Genomic DNA, 27,272 nt, shown 5'->3' on the forward strand with positions numbered 1-27,272 from the left:
TCTGCTCTGTGCTTTACAGTTCCAATTCTACAGAAGGACCAAGCTAGAGTTCTGATAAACATCATCAGGAAGGAATCACTAATTAACTTAGTAAATGTCATCTTCCTATGGGAGGACCTTGATATAAAAAAAAATCTGTTTTTGCAAAGAACATTTACATCTTAGTCATCAGTCAGACCATGTGGTAGGGAGCACTATTATAAAGTTGGTTTAGATCCTCTTATAGTGTGACCCAATCAAGGTAACTAAGCAATATTCAATACAGAGAACACCATTGCAGTAGCCTAATTTACAGGGGTCTTATCCCTACAAAAGGCCATCTTTACAAAACTTTGGGCACCTTTTATGTGCTCCAAATGTCAAGAGCTCAGAGTTCCAATAAAAGTTCAACTGGAGCACGGAAATCTTCAGAACACTTTTAGCAGGACCTGCAAGACTATCTCTTGGCTAGCAATCCCACAAGGGTCAGCCGATAAGTCTGCTGTTGGGGAAATTCTTTCATTATTTTGTTACTTTATGAAGAAAAATAATGTGTTTTCTGTCAGAATTTATTTATTTTTTTTGCTAGGCAACTTATTGTAGTTGGACTGGGAGAGCATTCGAAGGGAGTGCTTATATAAATGCTTGTGTGAACTTTTTCTGAGGAAAACTGAACATTTGCGCTAAAACATTTTTATTTTCTGCATTGTTAGTGTATTTGGGACAGGATACAGTACTTGTGGGGGACTTTCAGTGGTTTACTTAACGCAGAACCACTCGTTCCATACCTTAAATTTTACCAAATTGCTTAGGTTGCATGTCCCACTTTCAACATCCCTTTCTTGGGTTGACTATGGAGTTACCTATGGTTTCTGCAGTCATAACTTCCCCTGTCCAGAAGAAGAAGATTGTTAAGAAGTCTTTCATGGTCAAACCAACTTCATTTATGCCTCACCCTCTGGTGGGTCACTGTGCTGTGGCTATTTGTTGTTCCTTAGACCAGTCATGTTTTGCCCAGTCCTCTTGGTGTAGCACATGCAGCTACCAAAGACTGGAAGATAGCCACATCCTTTGTATCTGACAGGGTGCCTTTGTTGGGCAAGGGAGAGCCACTTTTGTTGGGGTCAGGGGAAGGGGGGGGGTTGGTGAAAGGTCTTTGCCTAGCAGGAATGTGGATGTTGAAGCTGGGACTGGTATGTCTGGTAAGGGTCAGTCACTTTTCAGTAAAAGTCTGCTTAGTTAGAAAACTGCCCAAACTCCTGTCGCTGTTTCCATGGACAGGGCTGATTTATTGGGATTTGCAGAGGAACTTACTTTTGCCTTTTCTTGTTTACAAATTCTTCAGGCACTAAATGAAAAAATGTTTCCTTTTTCTGATACGGGTATTCAGTCAGAACAGCAGACATTACATGGCAATGATTGTGTGTCAGGAATTTCTTCCATTCTGATGACTCTGATTCTGAGGAAAGTATCTCAGCAGATATGTGTTTCTGGCAGATTATTTAATTTGAAAGAGGTCTTTCACTGGGATCAAAATGAAAAAACCTATGACACTGGAAATGTATTATGATTTGCTAAAGTTACAGATGCCAAAAGCTGTCACTATCCCTCCTGTCTTGCTTGCTTTAAAGAATATTATTCTCACTGCTGCTACTTTATCTGACATTCAGCCATCTGTTTCAGTTATATAAGGTATCCCAAACACACAACTACCTATTTTGTAATCCTAAAGCAGATCCATCAGTTATTTCTCTTTCCAAAACTGCAGCTTCTAAGCAAGTTTCTGCTACTAACCTTATTCCGTCTGACAAAGGATCGGAAAGCAATGCATATATTGGGCAAGAAAATGTATTCTTCCAGTACTTTCATTTTCAGCATATTTATCGACCTAGTAAGTTCGTATATTAAATTTTCTACTGTTATCTTTTGAGAATATGCTAAAATTAATGATTAATCTTCCTTCTCATGGTATAAAGAAATAATTAAGTACTTCGGTGACAGCTGTCAGGTGACTAAACATATTTTAAAGTGTATGTATAATGTTGCTGAGTCTTCTTCCAGAGCTTCTGCTTCTGGTCGTGTTCTGAAAACCTTTCTGAGGATGTTAAATCCAAAACTGTAAAGTCTTCCTTTAATAAAGGGGTTTGTTTGGTCATTCTGTAGCTGAGGTGCATAATAAGTGTGATGAAAGGACTTCCAAGATGGCTGCGTACTGATCAACAGCATAATTTCAGCTCTGCCTGTGTGAAAAAAGAAATGCAGAAGTAAGAGTTAGTAATTATGTCAGCTTGAGTAAAATCCAATTACCAGCTAGTAAGTACACTGCGTAGGTGCCATCAAAGAAAAAATTTAGAGAATCTAAAACAAAGTAAACAAGAAAAGTGAAGAGAAAACACTGACTGAGAAGAATCCTGCAGCTGTTTAGCACAAAAGCAGTTAAAGCTTCAGCTTTAAGACATGGTTTCCAGTAATTTAGAGAAAAATAAATAAAATGTGCTCAGAGGTGATTAAAATAATGAAACAGTGAAGGAGTATATCAACTCAAATAACAAAAGGTTGGAAAAGTAGAAGAAGTTTTAACTACCTTTTCAGATGAAATGATAAAACTACAAAAATCAGATGTTGAAATGAAGAAAAGGCTGACAGTATAATATTTCTCAAGAAGAGTTCTTTCAAAAAATATCAAGTTAAAGGACAGAGTATGCAGGGGAAATCTGAATTTTTTTGTTGTGCTAGAGTAACTGGAAGGAACAGACTGTATTAATTTTATGAAAGCGCAAATAAGCAACCGGACTGGTATTTCACAGCAGAATTTGTTAATTGAAAGGACATGTAGAGTGCACACTCCAAACCTGGCCATATGAAAACAGCCAAGATGTATTAGCAAAGATGCAATCATACCAACAGAAAGAATTGCTGTTGACAAAACTGTGGCAGAAGGGAAAATATTAAAATTGGAGACAGTATGCTTATGGAAAGTGATTATTCACTGTACACCAGGCAGAAGGGAAGCAAATGTATACCATCAGTCAGGGAATTTTGAGACAGGTGTGAGATTTAAACTGCTTTATCCAGCTGGTCTTCAGAATATATTTTCCTGGAGGATGAAAGACATTTTTTACACAGACAGCCTAAGAGGGAAATACAAAAGTTTATCCATTAAAAAGTGAACCATCAAAGAGAAGAGGATTCTGCTTCTAATTCTTCTCACAATACAACTCATAGAGGGACTTTGATAGTGAAACCTTTTCCAATGTTCCGAAAGAAAACGCTTGAGAGGCAGAAAAAAGCACAGAAGAATCAGGAGTTCCACGTGACTTGTGTCAGAGATGAAGATGAGCAGGAAGAAGACTAGCAACACTGAAATTAGTGAATAAATGTGAGATTATAAAGCATCACTCACATTTGAGAAATATGGCTTTGCAAGAAAAAGTGGCTGAAAAAGATTGGATGTTTGTTAACTTTGTTAAACTTGTAGGTGTACTGTAAAACATATGCCCCTCTGTGTGTCCTTAATGGGACACTAAAAGGAACAAAGTAACAGTAAGAAGAACAGTTTTTGTTCTTAATAGTATTTGTATAAAACATTTCATGATGTAAATGTTATGCTATAAAGTAAAGCAGTGTGTTATATGTAGTCACTGTATTTTGGTTTACTATCAAATTTCTGGAAATCTCTTCTTGAGAAACCACAGTGAAAAACTTTTCTATAGCAAACTTCACCTTACTTAAGACAGAGGTGGTAGGTTTCATAGCCCCCATGCTAAAGGATAACAGTGTCCAAGATGCAGGAACCTTTACAAATGCACTCTATGAGCACCTACAAGGATGCATGGATCGTGCCATCCCTAGCAAAACCAAGACTCACTCCCCTAAGAGAAGGAAACCAGTCTGGTGGACCCCTGCCATAAACAGGCTATACAATAGAAGGAGGAAACTAGTTCAGAAAAAAAGCAAATCCCAGGAAGGAAAAACATCCCTGATCAGTATCAGTAAGAAACTAAGGTCCCTCATAAAATCATCCAAGGCTAACTTTGAAAGAAAAATAGCCAAGAATTCGAAAGATAACCACAAAGCCTTCTTTAGCTATGTCAAGAATCTAAGTGGCAACTCGCAGATATGCTCTGAGCTAGTGCAAAATAGCACAAAATATACTGAACTTACTGATATTGCCAACATCCTGGCAGATAGATTCAGTGCAAACTTTACCACCCCTCTCACCCCCAAAAGGGCCCATAACAATACTGGAAAAGTGTAGTGTCCCAGAAATCACAGATGCACAGGTGAAAACAGCCCTTTCAAAAGCCAAAAGCACAGCGTCAATGGGGCCAGATGATGTCCGAGGCTGTGTCTTGCACGAACTACAGAACAAACTAACCCCCCCACCTAAATACACTGTTCAACCTCAGCCTCTCCACAGGCTACGTGCCCATAGAATGGCACACAGCAACAGTTATTCTGCTCCACAAAGGAGGGGCCACAACTGACCCTGGTAACTAGCACCCCATAAGCCTGACTAGCCTGGTCTGCAAGGCTATGGAACGCATCATCATGGAACTCATTAACAAAGACATTGGGAACCTCGAAACACTTGACCCGACCCAGTTTGGCTTTATTAAGGGCAGATCATGCCTACTAAACCTAGTTGACTTCTTCGAGATAGTCACCAAGGCCATAGATGAGGGGAAGGTAGTTCACACAGCCTACCTTGACGTCACCAAGGCTTTTGACACCATTCCCCACTCAGGAATTATAGAAAACTCACCAGCCTGAACATAAACCCCTATGTCACGAGATGGGTTGCCAACTGGCTTACAGACAGAACTCACACGGTAAGAATAGCAGGCTCCAGGTCTGACCCTAAACCAGTCACAAGTGGTGTCCCACAAGGCTCGGTCCTGGGACCCTACTGTTCGGCATATACTTCTCAGAAGTACAGGCAAACACAGGAGGATTATGGCTAACCAAGTTCGCTGATGACTGCAAACTCTGAGCCATAATTGACTCTCTGGCTGACATGGACATTCTCCAAAAGGGCCTTACTGAAACGGACACCTGGTGTCAAAGTCATAGTCTCAAGCTAAATGCCAAAAAATGCATAGTCATCCCATTTGGGAAAAACAAAACACCCATGAATCACCACATAGGTGGCAGCCCCCTTAATACAGAATAGGTAATAAGAGATCTGGGGATCCAGGTAGATAGTAATCTCTCCTTTGACAATCATATTGCCAAAGTAGTTAGGAAATCCTTCTAGGTATCCCATCTAATTACTAAAGGGTTCGCATCTAGAAATAAAGAGGTTATAGTGCCTCTCTACTCGTCACTCATCAGACCTATCATAGAGTACAATGCCCCATTTGGGATGTACCTCACAAGACACTTCCAACAGCTGGAAAGACCACAAAGGTACCTCACCAAGAGAATTACTGGCCTCAAACATATGTCCTATGCAGCCCGACTGGAAAAACTCCGGCTGTACTCAGTGGCATATCGCTTACTCAGAGGTGATCTCTGCCTGACTTACAAAGCCATGTCCAACTCAGAATTGATGGACATGCTCCACCTAAAGAAATCCAAGTCACTGTGAGCCACTCGCTCTAGTGAGCTAAACCTCACCACAACAATAAATAGGACATGCTGGAGGGATAGATTCCTGTCACAGAGACTCCCCATGCTATGGAACAAAATTCCTAACTACATTAGGCAGAGCTCCTCACTAACACTCGTCAAGAGAAACCTTGACGAGTGGATGGGTAACAGAAAATGCACCCCTGGGATCACTTCATTGGTTCTTCTTGACAGAGGCTCAGTTAATTAATCAGTGGGGCGGCGAAAGTTAATACACTCTGGCTAGGCTTATAAAGTCCCTCAGGCAGATAGCCTAGTACCTACCTATGAACCTATGAGTAATGACTTAGTCGAACTGAATGACTGAAAATTACACCAGTGTTTCCTCACACCAAAGAACGCAGTAATGTTGATAATGTCGAAGTGGACATTATCAACATTACCCAACTTATCTTGATGTCCAGAGATGTCCTACACACTTTTTGCAGGGGGGCAAGCCCACCTCCCTGCATCCCACACACCCCTTGCTAATTATATATTCCAGCTCCGACATCGCACTACAGTGAGGAAAAGGGTAATTTTCCTGATCCCCACTGTAATGTGATCCAATTATGAACAAGCGACACTTAAAACCACGAATGCAAGCTGAATATCAAAGTTCCACAGGTGACGTAATTTCAACTCAGGATTTTCAAATTTTGCACCTGTACCCACGACCATCTGAATAACAGTAAACTTTCAAATATTTGATAGTAATCCGTGTATTTTAAAATGTTGGGGTAGGGGTAAGTCTTTTCACTGACTGATGAATGTGTTAAATATATTAAAGTAAACAAGTTGTTTTTTAGTAAGAAATACAGGTTTTAAAATGTTAAAAGAGAAGAAATGTGGAACAAAAGCAAATTTAAGTTAATATGTTTTGATCATGGGTTGTTAGGTGGGGTATAAATGTGTACTGTTTATATTATATGTACATCTGAGATGCTTTTTCTTATTTTTGCAAAGGTGAATGTCTGGATTAATGCCATTGGACTATTGTAAAACAAGTGTTTTCTGTAAGCAAGTAGGCTTGAAAAATAAGACAAAAATGATGAAAGCCATGAGATGTTCTGGGTTTCTTGCATATGCAATGATATTAGCTTGTTTTTTTCACTTAGCAAATGCTCATTCAGAGTCAAGAAGTCTGCAGCTGAAGGCAGTTGTACATTCTGTTCTGTTCTTTTTCTAACACCTTTATTAAATGATCATTTAAGACACAGGCAAATATAATATAAAAGAAGCCAAGACTGTCATGTTTCCAGTTACATACATTATGCATGGCATATGTTCATTTTTATAATTGTCGTCAGTCCAGTATTAAATAAATTGCTCATTTCCTGCCTTCCCTTAAACTTCAACTCCTCCTCCTGAAAATTACACATTCTGTTCTATACTGAGTGAAACTGAAATGATCAAAATCTTGACAAAAGCTGTTTTTCACATCTGGGAGGGGAACAGAGATATAAAAAGAGCAGGCAGAAATCAGTGTACGTGGAAACACAGGCTGTAACGTGCTTTAGCATGGCTAACCTTAATTTCAGGTTAGGCAGTGCCTGTGGCTGTCATCTGGGGGAAATTGTTCCTATTTGGAGGGTTAAACTTCAATGTTATGTTGTTCTGTCTTGCCTTCATTCTTGCTGGTTGGGTTCGGAACCGAGCATCAGTTCCAACTTAGCCTAATACTAAAGCTTAAGAGCTTCCACTGGCTTGAGGCTATATCCTATCCCATCATGCTTAGGGAAGATAACCCAGATCTCTTTTGCCACTAAACTAGATTGGGTAATTCTCACTAGGCTCAGGCTAAGTGAAATACGTTTTTTGGTTATTCGTTTATTTCAAAATAATTTGTGTATATATTCTTGTGTGTTGCTAATTGACAGTGTTTTTAGGTTTCACTGTGGTGAATTCCTAAGTTTCTTGCTTGTTGCATTTGTTGTGGTTGGCTGTCGCTTTTACTAGGCCTACAACTCCCTGTCCCATAGTTTAAAACTTTTAAACCTTTAAACTTTAAAACTTTAACGAACCCGTTTAAGTTGGAGGGTTCGTCTTTCTTCTCCTTTTGTCCGTTTAAATTAGAGGACAACAGTTTCCTTCCTTTTCCCCCTTCCTAAGAAGTTTTGTCGTTTATGTTAGAGACATCTACTCTGGTTAGAGGGGATAGTCATTTTAGTTAGAGACCTCTCCTCTAGCCATTTTCTCTCCCCTGCTTGAGTGTTAAAAAAAAAAAAGTAGAATAGAAGCTATATAATTACCTTTTGTCTAGTGTGGTGTTTGATAGCTTGATAGGTTTTTGCCAGCATTATTATCTCTATCTCTTACCTAGTTCCTGTGCAGTGTTCTTTGTTGTTGCTATGGTTTTTGTTGCTGTGTCCAAGGAAGGCAAAGAAGTGAAGCAGTCTGGCTTCAAAAAGTGTGACTCCTGTGCTCAGAAAATGTCCTTAACTGATGGGCACAATAGTTGTGTCTACTGTTTAGATGAGGTACACCTTCAAGACTCATGTTCTGTCTGTCATGGGTTGAGTTCCAGGGTACTTCAGGAATGTAGAAACAAACTGATGATTAAGAGATTGCTTCCATTTGCTGAGGCTCTAGAAGGGAACCAGACCTCTTCAACATCATCCAGTCACCAAAATCGGACAAGTCTTCTAAAAGAGCTTCTTCTTCAGCTCCTGCTTCTGAGCTGGCTAAAAAGCTGTCAAAGGATACAACTTCAGACCCAAAGGCTTTTGGGCCCGAAAAGACTGCTCCTTCGGTTCCACCAGTTTTGTTGGAATCGACTAGGAGTCATATATAGAGCCAACCCCAACCTTGGAGCCAGTCTCCTCAGTCCCATAGTCACCCATTTTACAGTCTGTGGCTAGCAGTATAAAATCCTCAGCCCTGTCCTCTTGATCATCCAGGAGTCTATCGGATGATGACATGGAGCGGGTGGTCAAGAGGTTGCTTCAGACTCCGGCTCTAGCCGAGATCCTTTCGAGTCCAGCCCAAAATGAATTGTTACCGACTTCTGCTTCTGCCCTGTCTTCTATTCCGCCTGTGACCCGAGTGGTTTCGGAGCCAGTGTGCTTTTATGTGTTTGTGGTGGAACTGTCAGGTCCGAAACTCACCCCAGGGTTTTCAGTCCCAACTTCTGCTCCGACCTCTTTGGTACCATCTTCGGTCGAAGTCGGGTCCAGGAAGGAGAGTTGGATCGGACCCCTGTCAGATCTACCTCTCAGGGCATGGCGGTGGTGAGCTCAGCACCTACATCTGCCTTAGAGCCCAACTCCTTGGTGCGAGAGGAGTTTCTTGGCTCTTCGGAGCTGGAGGCTTCCTCTGGCCTGGGTTGTGGTGCCTCTGAGGTGATGAGGAGTGTGCTGTCACCCTCAATGACTCCACTTTTGGATCTAAGCACTGTTCCCCCAAAATTGCTGGTGTCTGCCTCTCTAACATCCCTCCCCCCAGGCATAGAGAACCAATGCCTCAGGTGCAACCATTGGGTGAGTCCCTCTCCTCTGAAACCTCCGCAGGGAATCCATCTGGAGAGGTCCCTCGGAAGAGAACATGTAAGAGGAAACATCTAGACTCCCCTGAGGAGTCTGTCACTTCAGATATGGACGTGGATGATTCAGAAGGGTCCTCATGGTCACCCTCTGAGGATGTCTCCTTCTCAGATATCCTAGAGTTCCTGAAGCAGAGAGGTGGCTGGAAGATCCTCATCCCTTCTGAAGATGAGTCCGTATACCTGGAGGCATTTCGTTCTTGACCCTGCATCTCTTGGGCTTCTCTGCCCTTCGACCAGCCCCTCACGTTATTAGTCGAAAGGTGTGGAGCTCTCCAGAATCCATCAAACCTGTTCCGAGGAGGCTCAACAAATTTATAACAGCCCCATCAGACAAAGACTTTTTAACCAAAGGTGTCCTGGTAGATGCTATGGTGGTGGCGGCGGCCATCAAAAAGGAGTTAGCTGAGACTTCATCTGTCCATCTGCCAAATAAGGAGTCTCAAACGATGGACAGGTATGGGAAGTGGACTTTCTCATCAGTGGCCTTTGCGCTCAGATTGCTGAACTGTTTGACCCATTTCACCAGACTTCGGAGGGATCTCCTAAAGGAGCTAGAAGATACCCTCCAAGGTCCCACAGCTGGAGAAGTTCCAGATAAGTTGTCCGCCCAGCTTGCTACCTTAAATTCAGTATTCAGCTCTTCTGTGCGGCTCATTTCTTATGCAGCCGATGGTGTGAGTAGGGTGGCTGATACAGGAATTGCTCTGAAGGAGGCATTCCTGGATGAGCCTTTGCTAGTTCACTGTGCCCCTCAAGTCTTCCTTCACTAATGCCTCTTTTGATGACTCATCCTTGTTCGGGCCTAAGGTTAAAGAGATTCTGACCAGGTGCGAACAAGAGGGCAAAACTCTGTCTGATGTGGGAGTACGTTTCTCCCTCCCTACCAGACTTTATCCCAAAGGCCAAAAAGGTGGTAAATTGTGGTTCTACAAATCTCATACAGCTTTGCCAGATGCATGTGATGAATCTTCCTCCAGAGGCAGAGGGGGAAATAACAATGGAAGACGCCGACCTCATGGCAGAGGGGGTCCGCAAAATCAGGGCAACAGAGATACATTCTCTGGCAGACCCTTCTAGTGCTCCTGGAGGCAGTCAGAGCAGACAATCACTGTACCCAAAAGCCTGGCTAAATATCACTCAAGACAAATGGGTAAGGTCAATAATATCCAGGGGATACAACATCCCCTTCTCCAACCACCCCCAAAAACAAGATCAGTCCCAGACATTCCACCCTGTCAAAGGCATCAAGCAACTGTAGAGATACAAAAGTTGCTAAGAAAAAAGAGTCATCCAAGAAGTCCCTGCAGACCAAACCGGATCCAGAACTTACTCAAGGTTCTTTTTAGTTCCAAAGAAAACAGGGGACTGGAAACCCATCCTGGATTGCAGCAAGCTGAACAAGTTCATAAAAAATCAAAGTTACGGATGGTTACACTGCAATCTATGCTTCCCTTTTTGGGAAAGGTGATCCAGGAGACATCTACACTACTGGTTGGGAGCCAGTCATGACCAATTCTGATCTCTGCCCTTTGGTCTCACTACAGCCCCCAGGGTGTTAAATGCATGGCAGAAGTCACGGCTCACTTGAGGCGACTAGGATTCCAGGTATTTCCATATTTAGAGGGCTGGCTCCTGTCTGCCAGCACCGAGCATCTACTAACCAAGGCAAGAGACACCACCGTTCACCTTTGCTCGGAACTGGGCATTACCATAAATTTCAAAAAATCTGCCTTGTTGCCATCACAGCATATTACATTTATAGGAGCAGACTTAAACGCAGTAGACATGGTAGCAAAATTGCCTCATGACAGGGTACAGACACTGCAGCGTTAATGTCCATCTTGCTTTCAAAAAAGACAGTACAAGCAAGGTTGGTTCTAAAGGACTTGGGCACAATGACAGCTGCCATAACATTAGTACCTCTGGCACACCTACATATGAGAGCCCTACATTGGCTTCTCTTCGCTCAATGGTCCATGCAGGAGTTACCCATGTCCCACAAGATCTTCATTACTGACTCCTGCAAGAAAGACCTACATTTGGTGGCTTCACTTCAAGCAGATAACTTTAGGAAGGCCATTCACTCTCCCCATCCAGTAGCCACAGTGACCACGGATGCTTTCCAGATAAGGTGGAGGGGGGGCATTATCTGGGAAAGACCTTCCAAGGAACTTGGTAGGAACACTCTTCTGCAATACAGACAGACTACATGTCAGTGGTGTGGTATATCAACAAACAAGGTAGAACCAGATCTTAACCCTGTGCCGTGAGGCTCAAAGAGTATGGCAGTGGGCGCTCTCTTCTCAATGGTTTATGGTTGCAGCACATATTCTGGGGAAATCCAACGTGACAACGGACAAATTGAGCAGAGCAATTCTAATGCCTTATGAGTGCTCCCTGAAACAGGAAATGACATAACAGATTTTTCACAAGTGGCATAGCCGGCCTTAGGCATAGGCCAACTAGGCGGCCGCCTAGGGTGCCGGTCTAGCAGGGCCGCTTTTCCAGTATTTATTTGGTATGGGTAGACCAGGATGGGGGCACCAGGTAATGTGGTGGGGGGCGCCGTGGAGCCCTTTTGCCTAGGGCACCAGTTGGCCTAGGGCTGCTCCAGCCTTGCTCTGACCTGTTTGCCACATCCATGAACACCAAGTGCAGCAGCTACCTTTCCCTAATTCTGCCGCTGGGGGAGTCACCAAGGGATGCACTTGTTCACAATTGGCCCCAGGGACTCCTTTATGCTTTTCCCCTGTTCCCTTTAATCCCCAAAGTTTTACAGAAAGCGAAAACATTGAGTTGCAGGTTAATATTCATCGCTCCATACTGGCCTCGTCAGATCTGGTTTCCTTTCCTAACTATCATCAGTCAGGGACCCTCCATCCCTCTATCCATACCCTCAAACTGACAGCTTGGCTGCTCCACTTCCAATCTAAGCCAGACTTCCAGACATATCCCCTGCAGTAAGACATATTCTAGTTTTAGCTAATTAGACAACAACTAGAAAGCTTTATGCTAGCAAATAGAAAATATTTTCTTGTTGGGCTTCTAAGAACCACATAGATCCATTCACAGCCCCTGTAAGTACAATTTTAGTGTTCTTAGCAGAAATTTTAAGGCCTCCAGTAAGAGAACCTCCACCTCCTTGGGACCTTAATTTGGTACGGACTAGTCTGATTCACCCTCCATACGAACTAGCTTCCTCTTGCCAACAAAAGTAGAAAACAGCCTTTCTGGTAGCCATTACTTCAGGTTGGAGGGTTTTGGAACTTCAAGCTCTGTCCATATACCCTCCCTACTTAATTTTTCACAAAGACAGAGTCTCTCTTAGAACAAAACCTTCATTTTTTCCCAAAGTATATTCTGAAACCAATTTAAATTAATCCATTGACCTGCCTGTTTTCTTTCCAAACTGTGGCAACAAGGCAGAATATTCCCTACACCAAGTGGATGTACACAGACAGTTACGCTTCTTTTTGCATAGAACAAGGAAATTAGAAAATCTGACCAGTTATTCGTTTCCTTCTCAGATAACAGAAAAGGTGCTCCAATATCAAAAATTTCTTGGTCAAAATGTCTTACTGACACTATTGCCCATGCATATAGTTCTTAACAAAGATAACTGCCAGGACAGATTAGAGGCCACTCAGCAAGAGCCATGTCAACTTTGAGCGCCTTTCAGGCCAGATTATGCATGGATTCAATCTGTGCTGCAGCCACATGGGTCAAACCCCATACCTTTATCACCCATTACAAAGTAGACTTGGCCTCCTGGAACAGGACTTCCTTTGGTTCCACTGTTCTGAAGAGTTTATTCCCGTGAGACACCCAAGAAAGAAGGTGCTAGGGACGCTGTTCCATCCAGCAAGAATGAAGGCAAGATAGGACAAGATAACATTAAGAGGTTATGTACTCACCATAACGTTCCATGTTTGTTGTCCATAATCTTGCCTTCATTCTTGCGTCCCTCCCTCCTTCTCCCAACCTTTGCTCCTGGAGGATCGAGAGGAAATTGTTATTGGTTTCAAAGTGTGATGTTAAGTTATCTATCTCGCCTTCATTCTTGCTGGTTGGGTTCGGAGCCGATCCTCGGCTCCGACTCGGCCATCTTCAAAAGCTCGAGAGCTGCATACTGGCTGGAGGCCACCCCATATCCCATGATGCCTGGCGCTAGATACCCAGATCTCGTTCTGCCGCTTCTGCTGCAAGGTTGTCTTACTGGCTCAGGTCGTATATTTTCATTATTTACTCATTTTGTGATAAAAATGTATAGCTTGTTAGTGTAGATTGTTTATACTAGTTAACCTTTCTATATATATATATATATATATATATATATATATATATATATATATATATACTTGTAGTATCTATAATTCTTTCTTAACCTTCCCCTATCCCTTCAGAAAACTCATTTTAGTTAGAGAGTTTTCCCCTCCCCCTTCACTTTCATAGGTAGCCTTTTAAATTAGAGGCTAATCTTTTTCACTTTCTCTATCGTAAAAAAAAAAAAAAAAAAAAAAATCTTTTAGCTCTTACTTACTTAGTTTTGTTTAGCGTATATATATATATATATATATATATATATATATATATGTGTGTGTGTGTGTGTGTGTGTGTGTATATATATATATATATATATATATATATATATATATGTGTGTATGTATATGTATCTATATATATATATATATATATATATATATATATATATATATATATGTGTGTGTGTGTGTGTGTGTGTGTATATATATATATATATATATATACACAATATTGTCAGTTTTCTTGGCTGTGTTTTGGATGTCTTAACTGTGTGTGTGTGTGTGGTAGTAGTGCCATCTTAATTTCTTTAGTGTGTTGTCCTTGTTTTTTTTCCTAATTCCTTTTCAGGGATGTCCAAGGATACCAAGGTGTCCAGATTCAAGAAGTGTGACTCATGCTGTCAGAAGATGTCTCTGACAGATGGTCACACTTCTTGTGTCTATTGTCTCGGTGCCGTGCACCTGCAGGACTCTTGTTCGGTTTGCCATGCCTTCAGCCCAAGAGTCCTGCAGGAGCGTAAAAATAAGTTAATCCTACGTGGATTACTTAAACAGGATTCACCAGGTAAGACTCAGCCCGTGAAGGTCTCTATGCCACCAAAATCTTCGGCTCCCAGTTCGGAGCCTTCGATGGGTGAAGCTGTTCCTTCAGCCTCGGTTCCAGCTGGAACCGATTTACCTGTCTCCCAGTCGGTTCCGACTCTCCCTTCGGAGCCGACGGGGAGTCGAAAGAGATCTAGGTCTCCCTCCCTGGAGTCGACACGCTCGGCTCCGAGGTCTCCTCTACTCAGTCATCGGTCCCACTCTTTTCGGTCCTCAAGACTATCTGATCATGACGTGGAGAGAGTGGTCAGTAGGCTGTTAAAATCGCAGGCCCTAGCAAAAATGTTGTCCAGCCCCCCCTCATCAGGTGTCGGCTCCATCCATATCTGCAGTTATTCCTCCTCTGAGTCCTTCCTTAAGCTCGGAGCCGGAGTTCATTGGGGTTCGGGTCGTGGAACCATCGGCACTGATACTTTCTGCTTCGATCACTTCTTTGGTACCGTCCTTGGAAGGGTCTGGGCACCGAGACTCCCTCGTCGGCTCCAAGGGGACGAGTGGCATTGGACCTTTGTCCGACCCCGTTCTCCCTCTTGGAGCTTCGGCGCAGGTGAGCTTGGCTCCTACATCGGCTTTGGAGCCGTCCCCCTCGGTGCGGAGAGGAATTCTGGTCTCTTTGGAACCGGAGCCTTCTTGACATCCAAGCAGGGATGCCTTCGAGGTCATGAGGAGTGTGCTGGCCCCTGAGTCAGCCCCACGTTCATCCCCACCGGCTCCTCCCACTATGGTGCCTGCGTCTGCTTCTGTCCCTCCTCCAGACCCCAAGCATGGGGAACCAACGCTCCAGGGCACCCCCTTGGGTGTATCCTCCTCTTCCGACGCTTCCCCTGTTCATTTAGAGGAGCCACCTTGTAAGAGGAAATGCAAGAGGAAGTATGTTGACTCCCCTGAGTCTGTCAAATCAGATACCGACTTGGAGGATTCGGAAGGGTCCCCAAGATCCCCCTCTGAAGATGTCTCCTTCTCAGACGTCCTTGAGATGCTTAGGCAGAGGGGGAACTGGACTACCCTAAGCCCCTCCAAGGATGAGTCGGTATTCCTGGATGCGTTTGGATCCTGACCTTCCACTTCCTGGGTGTCTCCGCGTTTCGACCCACTGATGTCCGTGGTGGCTCGGAAGGCATGGTCAGCTCCAGACACAATGGAACCCACCCCCAGAAGACCCGCTAAATTCCTAACGGCACCACAGGATAAACAGTTTTTGACCCAAGGTGTCCCTGTTGATGCCATGGTGGTAGCGGTGGCCACAAAGAAGTAGTTGGCTGAAACTTCATCTGTCCATCCCCCTAACAAGGAGTCCAGGATGATGGACAGATATGGGAAGCGGATGTTCTCTTCAGCGACCTTTTCTATGCGGTCTCTGAATTATTTGTGCCACTTTACCTGCCTTCAAAGGGATCTCCTTAAAGAGTTGGGAGATACCCTTCAAGATCCATCAGCTGAGGGGGCCCAGGCTAAGGCAGCCTCCCAGCTGGCGACTCTTAATTCAGTGGTGAACTCCTCCATAAGGCTCATTTCTTATGCAGCCAATGGTGCAAGTAGAGCAGCAGGCACAGGTGTTGCTCTAAGGAGACACGCTTGGATGCGGCTATGTAAGTTTGCAGAACCTTTCAGAGCGTCTTTCACCAACACCCCCTTTGATGGTTCCTCTCTTTTTGGATCACAGGTGAAGGACACTCTTACCAGGTGTGAACAAGAAGGCAAGACTCTCTCTCTGCCATAGGAGTCCATTTTCCACTCCTTCCAGCCCATATCCCAAGGGTCAGAAGAGTGGAAAGACGTGGTTCCGGAAATCTCAGGGAGCCTTGCCTGACACACGTGGTGAGTTCCCATCCAGGGGCCGAGGAGGGAACAATAATAGACGCCGCTCTTGTGGCAGAGGGGGTCCGCAGAACCAGGGCAGCAGAGAATCCTTCTTTGAGAAGCCCTCCCACCATCCCTGAAGGGTTGCCCGACTGCCCACCTCCGGAGGCAGTCGGGGGAAGATTATCGCTGTACTCAAGAGCCTGGCAAGACATAACACAAGACAAATGGGTACAGTCAGTTATATCCGGAGGCTACAGAATACCCCTTGTTCGCACTCCCGTAGTGTCAAACAAGTCCCTTCCAGATGTTCCACCCAATCTAAGGGATCAAGCAGTACAAGAAATTTCAGAACTGCTAAGAAAAAGGGCCATCCAGCAAGTCCCAGCAGACCAGCAAGGATCCAGAATTTACTCAAGGTTCTTTTTGGTACCAGAAAAGACAGGGGACTGGAGACCCATTCTGGATCACAGCAGACTGAACAGGTCTCTACAAAGAACCAGCTTTCGGATGGTCACGCTACAGTCCATTTTGCCCTTTCTGGGTCAGGACAATTGGATGTGCTCTATAGATCTACAGGATGCGGACTACCACATCAAAATGGACAGACGCTTCAGAAGATTCCTTCGCTTTCGGCTGAGAGCCAGCCATTACCAGTTCAGAGCTCTGCCATTTGGTCTCACCACAGCCCCCAGGGTGTTCACCAAATGTATGGCAGTAGTTACCGCTCACCTGAGACAGCAAGGATTCCAGGTTTTTCCATATCTAGACGACTGGCTCCTTACTGCAACCACCAGGCATCACCTTCTGCGAGCCAGAGACTACACTATCGAGACTTGCTCCAGACTAGGTATCTCAATAAATTCAAAAAGTCTGCATTGTCGCCCTGTCAGTCTATCACCTTTAAAGGCGCAAATTTAAATACAAAAGACATGTCAGCGAGCCTTCCACCAGACAGGGTATTAGTGATTCATCAACATGTACAGGTCTTATTAGCCTGCAAGAGAATTCAAGCCAGGTTCATCCTCCAAACTCTGGATCTCATGGCAGCAGCGATCATACTTGTTCCTCTAGCTCGTTTTCACATGAGGATCCTCCAGTGGCTGCTTTTCACCCAATGGTCCTTCCAGCAGCTTCCCATGTCTTACATGATCATGATCACAGAAGCATGCAAAAAGCACCTTGCATGGTGGATGGTCTCCACATCAGCACCCCTCAGCAGACCATTTGTACTCGCCCCCCAGTTGCTATGGTTACCACGGACGCGTCCCTGATTGGGTGGGGGGGGCATTATCAGGACAGTCCAAGGCACCTGGCAACCTCATGAGTACCACCTGCATATAAACGTCTTGGAGATGAGGGCTGTGCTTCTAGCATTGCAAGCTCTTCAGGAGTCTCTTCCTACCGGGAACCATTGCAATTCAAACGGACAATATGTCAGTAGTGTGGTACATCAACAAGCAAGGCGGAACCAAGTCCTACCCCCTATGTCGAGAAGCACTCAGACTCTGGCAGTGGGCAATCTCTTCCCAATGGTTTCTGATCACAACGCACATCCCTGGGAAGTCCAACATCATAGCAGACAGGCTGAGCAGAGCAATTCTCATGCCTCACGAGTGGTCTCTGAATCAAGTAGTTGCGGACCAAATATTCCGCAAATGGGGCCAGCCTTGCTGCGACCTTTTTGCCACCCCCTTCAACAGCAAGTGCAACAAATTCTTCTCTCTCTTTCCACTTCCCGGACATTCCCCCAGAGACACTGTAGTCCACGATTGGCCTCAGGGACTTCTTTATGCATTCCCTCCGTTTCCCCTTATTCCAAAACTGATACAGAAAGCTACCGTTTTGGGCTGCAAAATTATCCTCATTGCTCCTTACTGGCCTCGACAAATATGGTTCCCATTCCTGCATCATCATCTTCTCGAGCAGTCTTGGACTCTGGACCCAGTTCCAGACCTTCTGATCCATCAATCGGGCGGGCTGCACCAATCCCTGCAATCTCTCCAGCTCACTGCTTGGTTGCTCCACTTCCAACCTTAGCCAGGCTTCCAGATTTCACCCCGTCTGTGCGGGAAATTATTTTATCATCGCATAAGTCTATCACTAGAAAAACTTACGCTAGTAAGTGGAAACGTTTTTCTTCCTGGGCAGAGACTAAGAGTATAGACCCCTTTTCAGCCCCTATACACCATATTTTGGACTTTCTTGTGGAACTCTTTCATTCTGGGTCCGCTTCCACTACAATTAGAGTTCAGTTAGCTGCAATTTCAAATTTTCACATTGGCCTGTCGGGAAATAATATCATGTCGTATAAGCTATGTAGAGCCTTTCTCAAAGGAATCACTCTGCTCAGGCCTCCAGTGAGAGATTCTCCACCTCCGTGGGATCTAAATTTGATTTTAGCTTCTCTGATATTGCCCCCCTTCGAACCTGCAACTTCTTGTTCCCAGAAGGTTTTATGTTGGAAAACTCTCTTTCTGGTAGCTATTACTTCAGCCAGAAGAGTTTCAGGACTGCAGGCTCTTTGTAACTGTCCTCCGTACCTAGTGTTCCACAATGATAGGGTTGCTCTCAGGACTAATCCTTCCTTCCTTCCTAAGGTCCCTTCAGAAAATAATTTGAATCGGTCCATAGACCTTCCTGTGTTTTTTTCCAACCACTCCAACAGGGCAGAATATAACTTGCATCAGTTAGATGTTCGCAGGCAACTACGTTTTTATTTACATAGAACTAAGGATATCAGGAAATCGGACCAACTTTTCCTTTCTTATGCTGAGGGTAAACAAGGTCTTCCAGTCTCAAAAGTAATCTTGTCCAGGTGGTTGACTTCTATCATCACATTTATCTATCAGCTGAGGAATAAACAATTACCTATTAAACCAAAAGGTCAGCCTTTCAGGCTAGGTTGCCCATGGAATCTGTTTGTGCTGCGGCTACGTGGGCTAACCCACATACTTTCATTTCGCATTATAAGTTGGATGTGGTTTCCAGAAACAGAGCTGATTTTGGTTCCACTGTTATGAAGAGTTTGTTCCGAAGAGCCACCCAGGATTTTAGGTGCTAGGGACGCTGTCCCAACCAGCAAGAATGAAGGCGAGATAGACAACTTAACATAAAGAAGTTATGTACCTACCATAACGTTCCATGTTAGTTGTCTTCTTCTCGCCTTCTTTCTTGTGTCCCACCCTCCATCCCCCTATCCTTGTAGACCAAGGAGAGTTCCTTATGTTTTTTTTTTCACTGGCTGAGTCTTCTCTGGCTATTCCTTTCTGTCTAGTAGCCACTCTGGAGGTTTTATATATTCCAGGATAGGATCCTTTCCTTATTATGTCTGCTGTTAGACTTACCAAACGAGATCTGGGTATCTAGCGCCAGGCATCATGGGATATGGGGTGGCCTTGAGCCAGTAAGTAGCTCTCGAGCTTTTGAAGATGGCCGAGTTGGAGCCGAGGATCAGCTCCGAACCCAACCAGCAAGAAAGAAGGCGAGAAGAAGACAACTAACATGGAACGTTATGGTAGGTACATAACTTCTTTTTCTCTGCTTCCCTTCTGCCTCTTGAGGCATAGGCTAATAGGTATTACCTTTGGGATTTAAATTTCAGATGTATTATTATTATTATTATTTTGCAAACAAGATCTGAGTTATCTTCCCTAAGCATGATAGGCTAAGGTATAACCTTGAGCCAGTGAAAGCTCTCGAGCTTTAGAATCAGGCCGAGTCGGAACCCAGCAAGAATGAAAGCGAGATTATGGACAACAAACATGGAATGTTATGGTGAGTACATAATTTCTTATTTTTTAAGATGCACATAGAGGTTCTGTTCCATGTTTGTAGTCCATCTCACCCTTCATTCTTACTCATGAGTTCGGAGCCGATCCTCGGCTCCAACTCGGCCTATTACAAAGCTCAAAGTCTTCTAGTTGGCTCGTGGCTAGGTAGGTATCCCATGGTGTACCAGTATAATCCCCAGATCTCGTTTGCCACGTCTAGGAGTTCAGATGTGCTTCTTCTTGGCCGTGGCTAAGTTTAACAATTTTTGCTTATTGAACTGTATTACACCTTAACCTTTCAATTTATATGGCTTTTGATAGTGTTTAATAGTCTTTTGAGTAGTTTTAGACTTGCTGAAGTGTTTTCTTTCTTCACTTTAGATACTTACTATTGAGAACTGGTTGGCCATTGGCCTTGTTGTTCTCTTTGGTATCCTGTGTGCCAGTTTTTTTCTATTTAACAGGCGCATTCTCTCTTTTTTGATATTTGCAGTGTTTATTAGTATTAGGTAGTTAGCATTAGACTATTTCCTCATAGATATTATCTGGATATGTAGCGATTCAGTTGGCAAGGGTCTTTTGATATTTCCGACCCTTTTTGTTCTACGACGTCAAGTTAGAGTATAGATTCAACTGAGACAGTTGGACAATTTCTTGTCATACTTTGTATGGGTGTTTAGTCTAGTTAGTAGTTTCTGACCTTTAGTCTTCTTTTAAGTTAGAGGACCTAGTTCTCTGTCTTTTTCTCTTCCCAGGCTAGGCCCGTTTGAGTTAGAGGACCTAGTCCTCATGGTGTGTGAGTGTTAATGTGATAAGGGCTAGGCCCGTTTAAGTTAGAGGACCTAGTCCTCATTGTGTTTGTGTTGTGTCCTTTTTTGCTGCTTCTCCGGTTACAATGTCTAAAGAGGCAAAAGATCATAAATGTGTAAAATACTCTCAGAATTGTCAGTTACGGATGGCCATAGTAATTGTGTTTATTGCTTCAGAGCCATCCATCTGCAGGAAACCTGTTTGTTTAGCCATTCCTTCAGCTCCAGAGTCCTACAGGAGTGGAACAACAAACGGGAACAACAAACTAATTTTGAAAGTTCTCCTCAAGCCTTCTTTCACGGAAGACTTGGCCAGTTCGTCTTCTTCCTCCAAATCTCATGCATCCAAAAAAGACAAGGCTAAACCTACCAGAGGCATTCCCCGGCACCATCTGACCCAATAAATTTTTGTCTGCCCCCCAAGGAGAAGGAATTTTTATCCAAGGACGTTCCTGTAGATGCCATGGTGGTGGCGGCAGCCACTAAGAAGGAAGTAGCAGAGACTTCTTCATCTGTCCATCCGCCGCACAAGGAGTCTTGAACGATGGATAGATATGGGAAGCATATATTTTCATCAGCAACATTCACTCTCAGATCACAGAACTACCTAACACATTTTACAAGGCTTCAGAGAGATCTCCTTAAAGAGTTGGGAGAGTCTCTACAAGGTACATCTACTGAAGGAGTCCCTGATAAGGTGTCTGCTCAGTTGTCCACCTTGAATTCCATTGTTAACTCCTCCATGAGGCTGATTTCTTATGCAGCCGATGGAGCGAGCAGGGCAGCAGGCTCAGGAGTTTCCCTTAGGAGGCACTCCTGAATGTGCTTGTATAATTTTGCGGAGCAGTTCAAGTCTACCTTTACCACTGCCCCCTTTGACGGTTCTTCCTTGTTTGGACCTAAGGTAAAAGACACACTCGTCAGGTGCGAGCAAGAAGGGAAAACATTGTTTGCCATGGGAGTACATTTTACCGTCCCCTCTAGACCATACCCCAAGGGTCAGAGAGGTGGTAAGATGGGGTTCAAGAAGTCTCAGAGGTTTTTCCCGGATGCATAGGTGACTCCTCCTTCAGAGACAGAGGAGGAGGAGCAAATGGTAGATGTCGCCCTAGATGCAGGGGCGGACCACAAAATCAGGGAGGCCATGATTCGTTTCAAGGCTGTCCCTACCAGCTCTACTGATGTCGGTCCCAGCAGTGCTTCTCTGGAGCCAGTCGGGGGTCACATTTCTTTGTATCCAGAAGCATGGCTAAGCATCACCCGAGACAAATGGGTGCAAAGAATTATCACCAGAGGTTATTCCATACCCTTTTCTCTTCCACCTCACATTCCCAAGAGGATCCTGGATGTTCCATCCAATCACGGGGATCAAGCAACCGTAGAATTGAACAAGTTGCTCACAAACAGAGTCATCCAAACCGTCCCCGCAGACCAGGTAGGATTTGGAACTTACTCCAGATTCTTTTTAGTGCCAAAACGAACAGGGGACTGGAGGCTCATCTTGAACCTCAGCAAATTAAACTAATCCATAAAGAAGGACAAGTTCCGAATGGTGACTATGCAGTCTATACTCCCTGTATTAGGGAAAGACACTTGGATGTGCTCAATAGACTTCCAAGATGCGTACTACCATATAAAAATGGACAGTGTGTCAAGGAGCCACCTACGCTTTTGGCTGGGAGCCAATCACTACCAGATTCGTGCTCTGCCCTTTGGTCTCACCCACAGCCCCCAGGGTGTTCACCAAATGTATGGCAGTAGTGACAGCTCACCTGAGACGTCAAGGATTCCAAGTGTTTCCATACCTGGATGACTGGCTCCTGACTGCCTCCACCAGGCATCTACTCCTTCAAACCAGAGATTCCACTATCCAACTTTGTGCCCAGTTAGACATTACTATAAATTATGAAAAGTCTGCCTTATCGCCCTCTCAATTTGTGACTTTTATAGGCTCAGAAATAGACAGTCACCATGGTAGCTCATCTTCCTGCAGAAAGAGCACAGAATCTCATACAAGTTCTCTGTCTACTTCCCCTCCCAAAAATCAAGGCAAAAACAGTGCTGAAACTCTTAGGGACCATGGCCTCCACCATATTGCTAGTCCCTCTTGCTAGATTGCATATGCAAATTCTTCAATGGCTCTTATCGTCCCAGTGTTCCTTTCAACAGCTGCCTCTATCCCACCACATCATTGTAACAGAGTCTTGCAAAAAGGACCTCCGTTGGTGGATCCAACCCAACCAACTAACGACAGGCACTCCATTCCTTCCTCGCCAACCCATTGCTACTGTGGCCACGCATGCCTCACAGATAGGGTGGGGGGGGCATTATCTAGGCAGGACTGTCCAAGGCACATGGCAAGATCACGAGGCTCACCTGCATATCAGTGTCCTAGAGATGAGGGCGGTGCTTCTGGAGTTGCAAGCACTCCATGACCTTCTTCCTCTTGGGACGATAGCAATACAGTCAGACAATGTGTCGGTGTTATGGTATCTCAACAAACAAGGTGAAACCAGATCTTACCCCCTTTGTCGAGAGGCTATTCTTGTTTAGAAATGGGTGATATCTTCCCAGTGCTTTCTAGTGGCAACGCACATCCCAGGGGACAACCAACCTGATAGCCGACAAACTCAGCCGGGCAATCTTGATGCCTCACGAGTGGTCTCTGAAGCAGGAAATAGTGGATCAGATCTTCCACAAATGGAGACAGCCTTGCTGCGATCTTTTTGCCAGTCCAATCAACTCTAAATGCACCAGCTACTTTTCCCGTATCCCCCCCCCCCGGGGGAGTCACCGAGAGACGCACTTGTTCACGATTGGCACCTACGCCTCCTTTATGCTTTTTCTCCCTTGCCTCTTATATCCAAGGTGATTCAGAAAGTGAAACTGTTGGGAAGCAAATTGATTCTCATCACTCCTTACTGGCCTCTGCTCCAGTTCCATCCCTAGTCAGGCTTCATGATTTTTCACCCGCTGTGACCCACATTCTCACATCTTCTCATAAACCCTCCACTAGAAAGTTATACATTAGCAAATGGAGAAGGTTTTCTATCTGGACTGAAGAAAGGAACGTTGACCCTTACACCACATCCATTCCAGTGGTTTTAGAATTTTTGTCTGAACTTTTTCACCAGGGTTCTGCTGCTGCCACAATTAGGGTTCAGTTGGCAGCAATATCAGATTTTCATTTGGGTCAACATGAGTCTCATCTGATATCACACAGATTGTGTAAAACATTCCTTAAAGGTGCTACTTTGCTGAGGCCTCCCTTTCAGGAACCGGTAGCTTCCTGGGATCTAAACTTTGTCCTGTCCAAATTAACGTCTCCACCCTTTGAATCTGCTCATTCGTGTTCGTTGAAGTTTCTGTCTTGGAAGACTTTGTTTCTGGTGGCCATCACATCTGCTAGACGAGTATCAGAGTTACAAGCACTGTCTTTCAAGCCCCTTTATTTGATTTTCCACAAAGATCGAGTATTTCTTCGCACAAATCCATCCTTTTTCCCTAAAGTGTGCTCTCATAATAACTTGAACCAAACTATAGAGTTGCCAGTGTTCTTTCCTAATCATTCCAATGCAGTAGAATACAGTTCATCAGTTGGATGTTCACAGACAATTACGGTTCTGTCTACACAAGACTAAAGAATTCAGGAAGTCAGACCAATTGTTTGTCTCCTTCTCAGACTCCAAATTAGGTCTCCCAGTTTCCAAAGTGACCATTTCAAATTGGATTTTGAGTTGTATTTCCTTCATTTATTCTTCCGATGGAAAGCCTTTACCGTTCAAGATTAAGGCTCATTCTACACTTTCCCAGTCTACTTCTGCAGCCTTCCAAACCAGGGTCCCAATTGGTAATATTTGTGCAGCAGCAACTTGGGCTACCCCTCACACCTTTATTACTCCTTACAAATTGGATTTGACCTCTAGGGGTAGAGCCTCTTTTGATTCCATGGTACTCATGAGTATTTTTCCATGAGCAACCCAAGAATAAGGTGCTAGGGACACTGTCCCATGAGTAAGAATGAAGGTGAGATAGGACTACAGAACATAAAGAAGTTATGTACTCACCATAACGTTCCATGTTTGTAGTCCATCTCGCCCTTCATTCTTATGAACCCACCCTCCTACCCCTGGAAGGATCTGGAGACAGGAAAAAATTTCCATAACAGGTGGAGACCTTTCATTATTGTTATTCTTTCTGGATAGTTTTCGTTCTGTATTTCTATAGTTTAGCAGTAAACAAGATCTGGGGATTATACTGGTGCACCATGGGATACCTACCTAGCCACAAGCCAACTAGAAGACCTTGAGCTTTGTAATAGGCCGAGTCTTAGCCGAGGATTGTCTCCAAACTCATGAGTAAGAATGAAGATGGACTACAAACATGGAACGTTATGGTGAGTACATAACTTCTTTGTTTGTGCATTTGTTCCATGTTAATAGAGACCATGGTCCATGTTTCTGAGACCACTCCTCCAGTGACAGGCTGCTCAAAGCTCCACTCTCACTGGTGAACAGAAAAACTTCCTCCTATCCAAGTAAGGATATGGGCATCACAGGAAACTATACCACAGTCCGGAATTCAGCAAAACCTGAAATCTGGACTAATCTAGTTCAGCAAAGGTGGGAAAAGAATTTTTTTTTAGGAAACAGCAGAAAAAAACAACACTGTAAATGCTATAACCAGGCTAGTGCACTTGTAGCCTACAACAGTTATAAAATACAAAAATTTAAATTGATAAATGTGCAAAAACTGTAAAAAGCAGAAGGCAAATGCAATTTAAACTTTTTAAAGCACAGATCAGTTAGAAATTTGCTTTTTAGGTGGGAAAAGGCAGCCTGAGCAAAAAACAGAAAATACTTACATCTGGAAAAGTCTCTTGCCCATATCACTCTACAGGACACCACGAGGAGTTGTGCAGAGTTGTATACAGTAACAAACTTTTTAAATGACAGATTCGCTAAAAAAAACTGGCATTTTAGGCAGAATTAGTTAAGACAGCAAGAAAAGTGATACTTAATCACTCAAGTCACTCTTTGTGTCTCTGCTGCTGTAGACTGCAGAACACCTGTAAGGCACTTGCTGAGCAGAATAAAAGTGTAAAAACTGCAAATGAGGTTTTTATAGCAGGGAAGTGAAAGAGAAATTAGCCCAAAATGGCCAATACACTACTAATTTCTGGGCTGAAACCACTCCTCTAGGGACAGAGGCTGCTCAAAGCTCCCCCCTCTCACAGGTGAACAGAGAAACTTACTTATATCCAAGTAAGGTATGGTAACACAAACTTGTAACACGGCCCTGGATTCAGCAATAACATGAAAACTGGACTACACTAGTTCAGAAAGGTGAGAAGTATATATTTTTTCCAGAAAATAGAGCAGATTAAAAGCTTAAAACTGAGCCCTGTTTCAGCAGTCTTTAATCAGACAAGTTCTAACTGCACAGTCCTGCCACTAGGGTACAGAGAAACCTTCTCTGAAAAAGACTGCCTGGCTCAGTGCACAAGGTATACAAGCATAGCTAGATCCAGCTGGACTGAATCTAGTCTATGCTACAGCAAACAAGGCATACAGATTTCAGAAAAACAGTTCAAGTAAGCATGCGCAATATGCCTTTTAACCAGAAATTCCCAGCTCAATGTCAGAATCTAGCCTCTCCTCCCACAAGAGTGCAGACCACAAATCTTCTTAAAAATAACTGGCCTGAAGGCCAAGTCCTTAACTCAGAACTATTACACTTTTAGAATAACAGACACTGAGCTTTCAATCAGCAGTTCCCAACTTAGAAACGCTACCTGTCCTGCCACAACACTGCAGACCACAAACCTTAATGTAAAACAACCGGTTTGAAGCCCAAGTGCTTAAACCAAGGGCCTTAGAATAACAGTTACAATTGGATACTAACAAGCAGTAATAAAGGCAGCAGAATAAATTCAATTGAGTACTTTTTTAAGAGGCAAAAGCAAAATAAGATAAAGTAGGAAGAAACTCAAATACAGTAAGGCAGATGAAGTGCAATTTTTTTTGAGACTGAGGAAACGGAGCAGATTAAGATACTGTAGGGGAATGCCCTTCCTGAGTGCTCTCTCTGTATACTGCAGAGGAGATGGGACTGGTAGGAGCATCCAAAATCAAAATATGATCTTACTGTACTCAGTTGAGTGAGCAAATGAGATGGGTCCAGGAGGAGTGTGCAAAAAGATTTACAGCAGGGGTGGGCAATTCCAAAGCCACCAAGATTAACACCACAACAAGAAATGGAGGGGGGTGGTGAACTAACTGCAGAGACACAGACACAATATTTACTGACTCAAATATCTTATAACCCAAAATCTACCTCTTATTTACATCCGCTGATCTATTTCTACTTTCCTACTTTTTCAAAAAAAAAAAAATACGTTATGCTAATAATCGTTCTGAATGTCATTTATAACAGTATCTTTGTCACAAATTATTTTTCTCTTTTTGTTGTAACTACTGTATTTTTTACAATCTATAACCTTGACAACAGTTATAATGCTTTTTGTTTTATGTTTCTACTTTCATGTTATTTTCCTGATTGTTAAATTAATCTCAAACTTTGGAGCTTATCTCCTCGGGCCTCTACTGAAAAT

General features: G+C 43.7%; 1 protein-coding gene across 3 annotated transcripts in view; it reads left to right on the plus strand.

Annotated features, from left to right (window-relative positions):
• Positions 1-27,272, plus strand: part of CACNA1S (calcium voltage-gated channel subunit alpha1 S) — a 3,469,037-nt gene that overhangs the window by 2,198,380 nt on the left and 1,243,385 nt on the right. The gene's annotated exons all lie outside the window — the stretch shown is intronic.

Source organism: Protopterus annectens, chromosome 7.part0 (assembly GCF_019279795.1).
Source record: "Protopterus annectens isolate FY-2018-M chromosome 7.part0, PAN1.0, whole genome shotgun sequence".
NCBI lineage: Eukaryota > Metazoa > Chordata > Ceratodontiformes > Protopteridae > Protopterus > Protopterus annectens.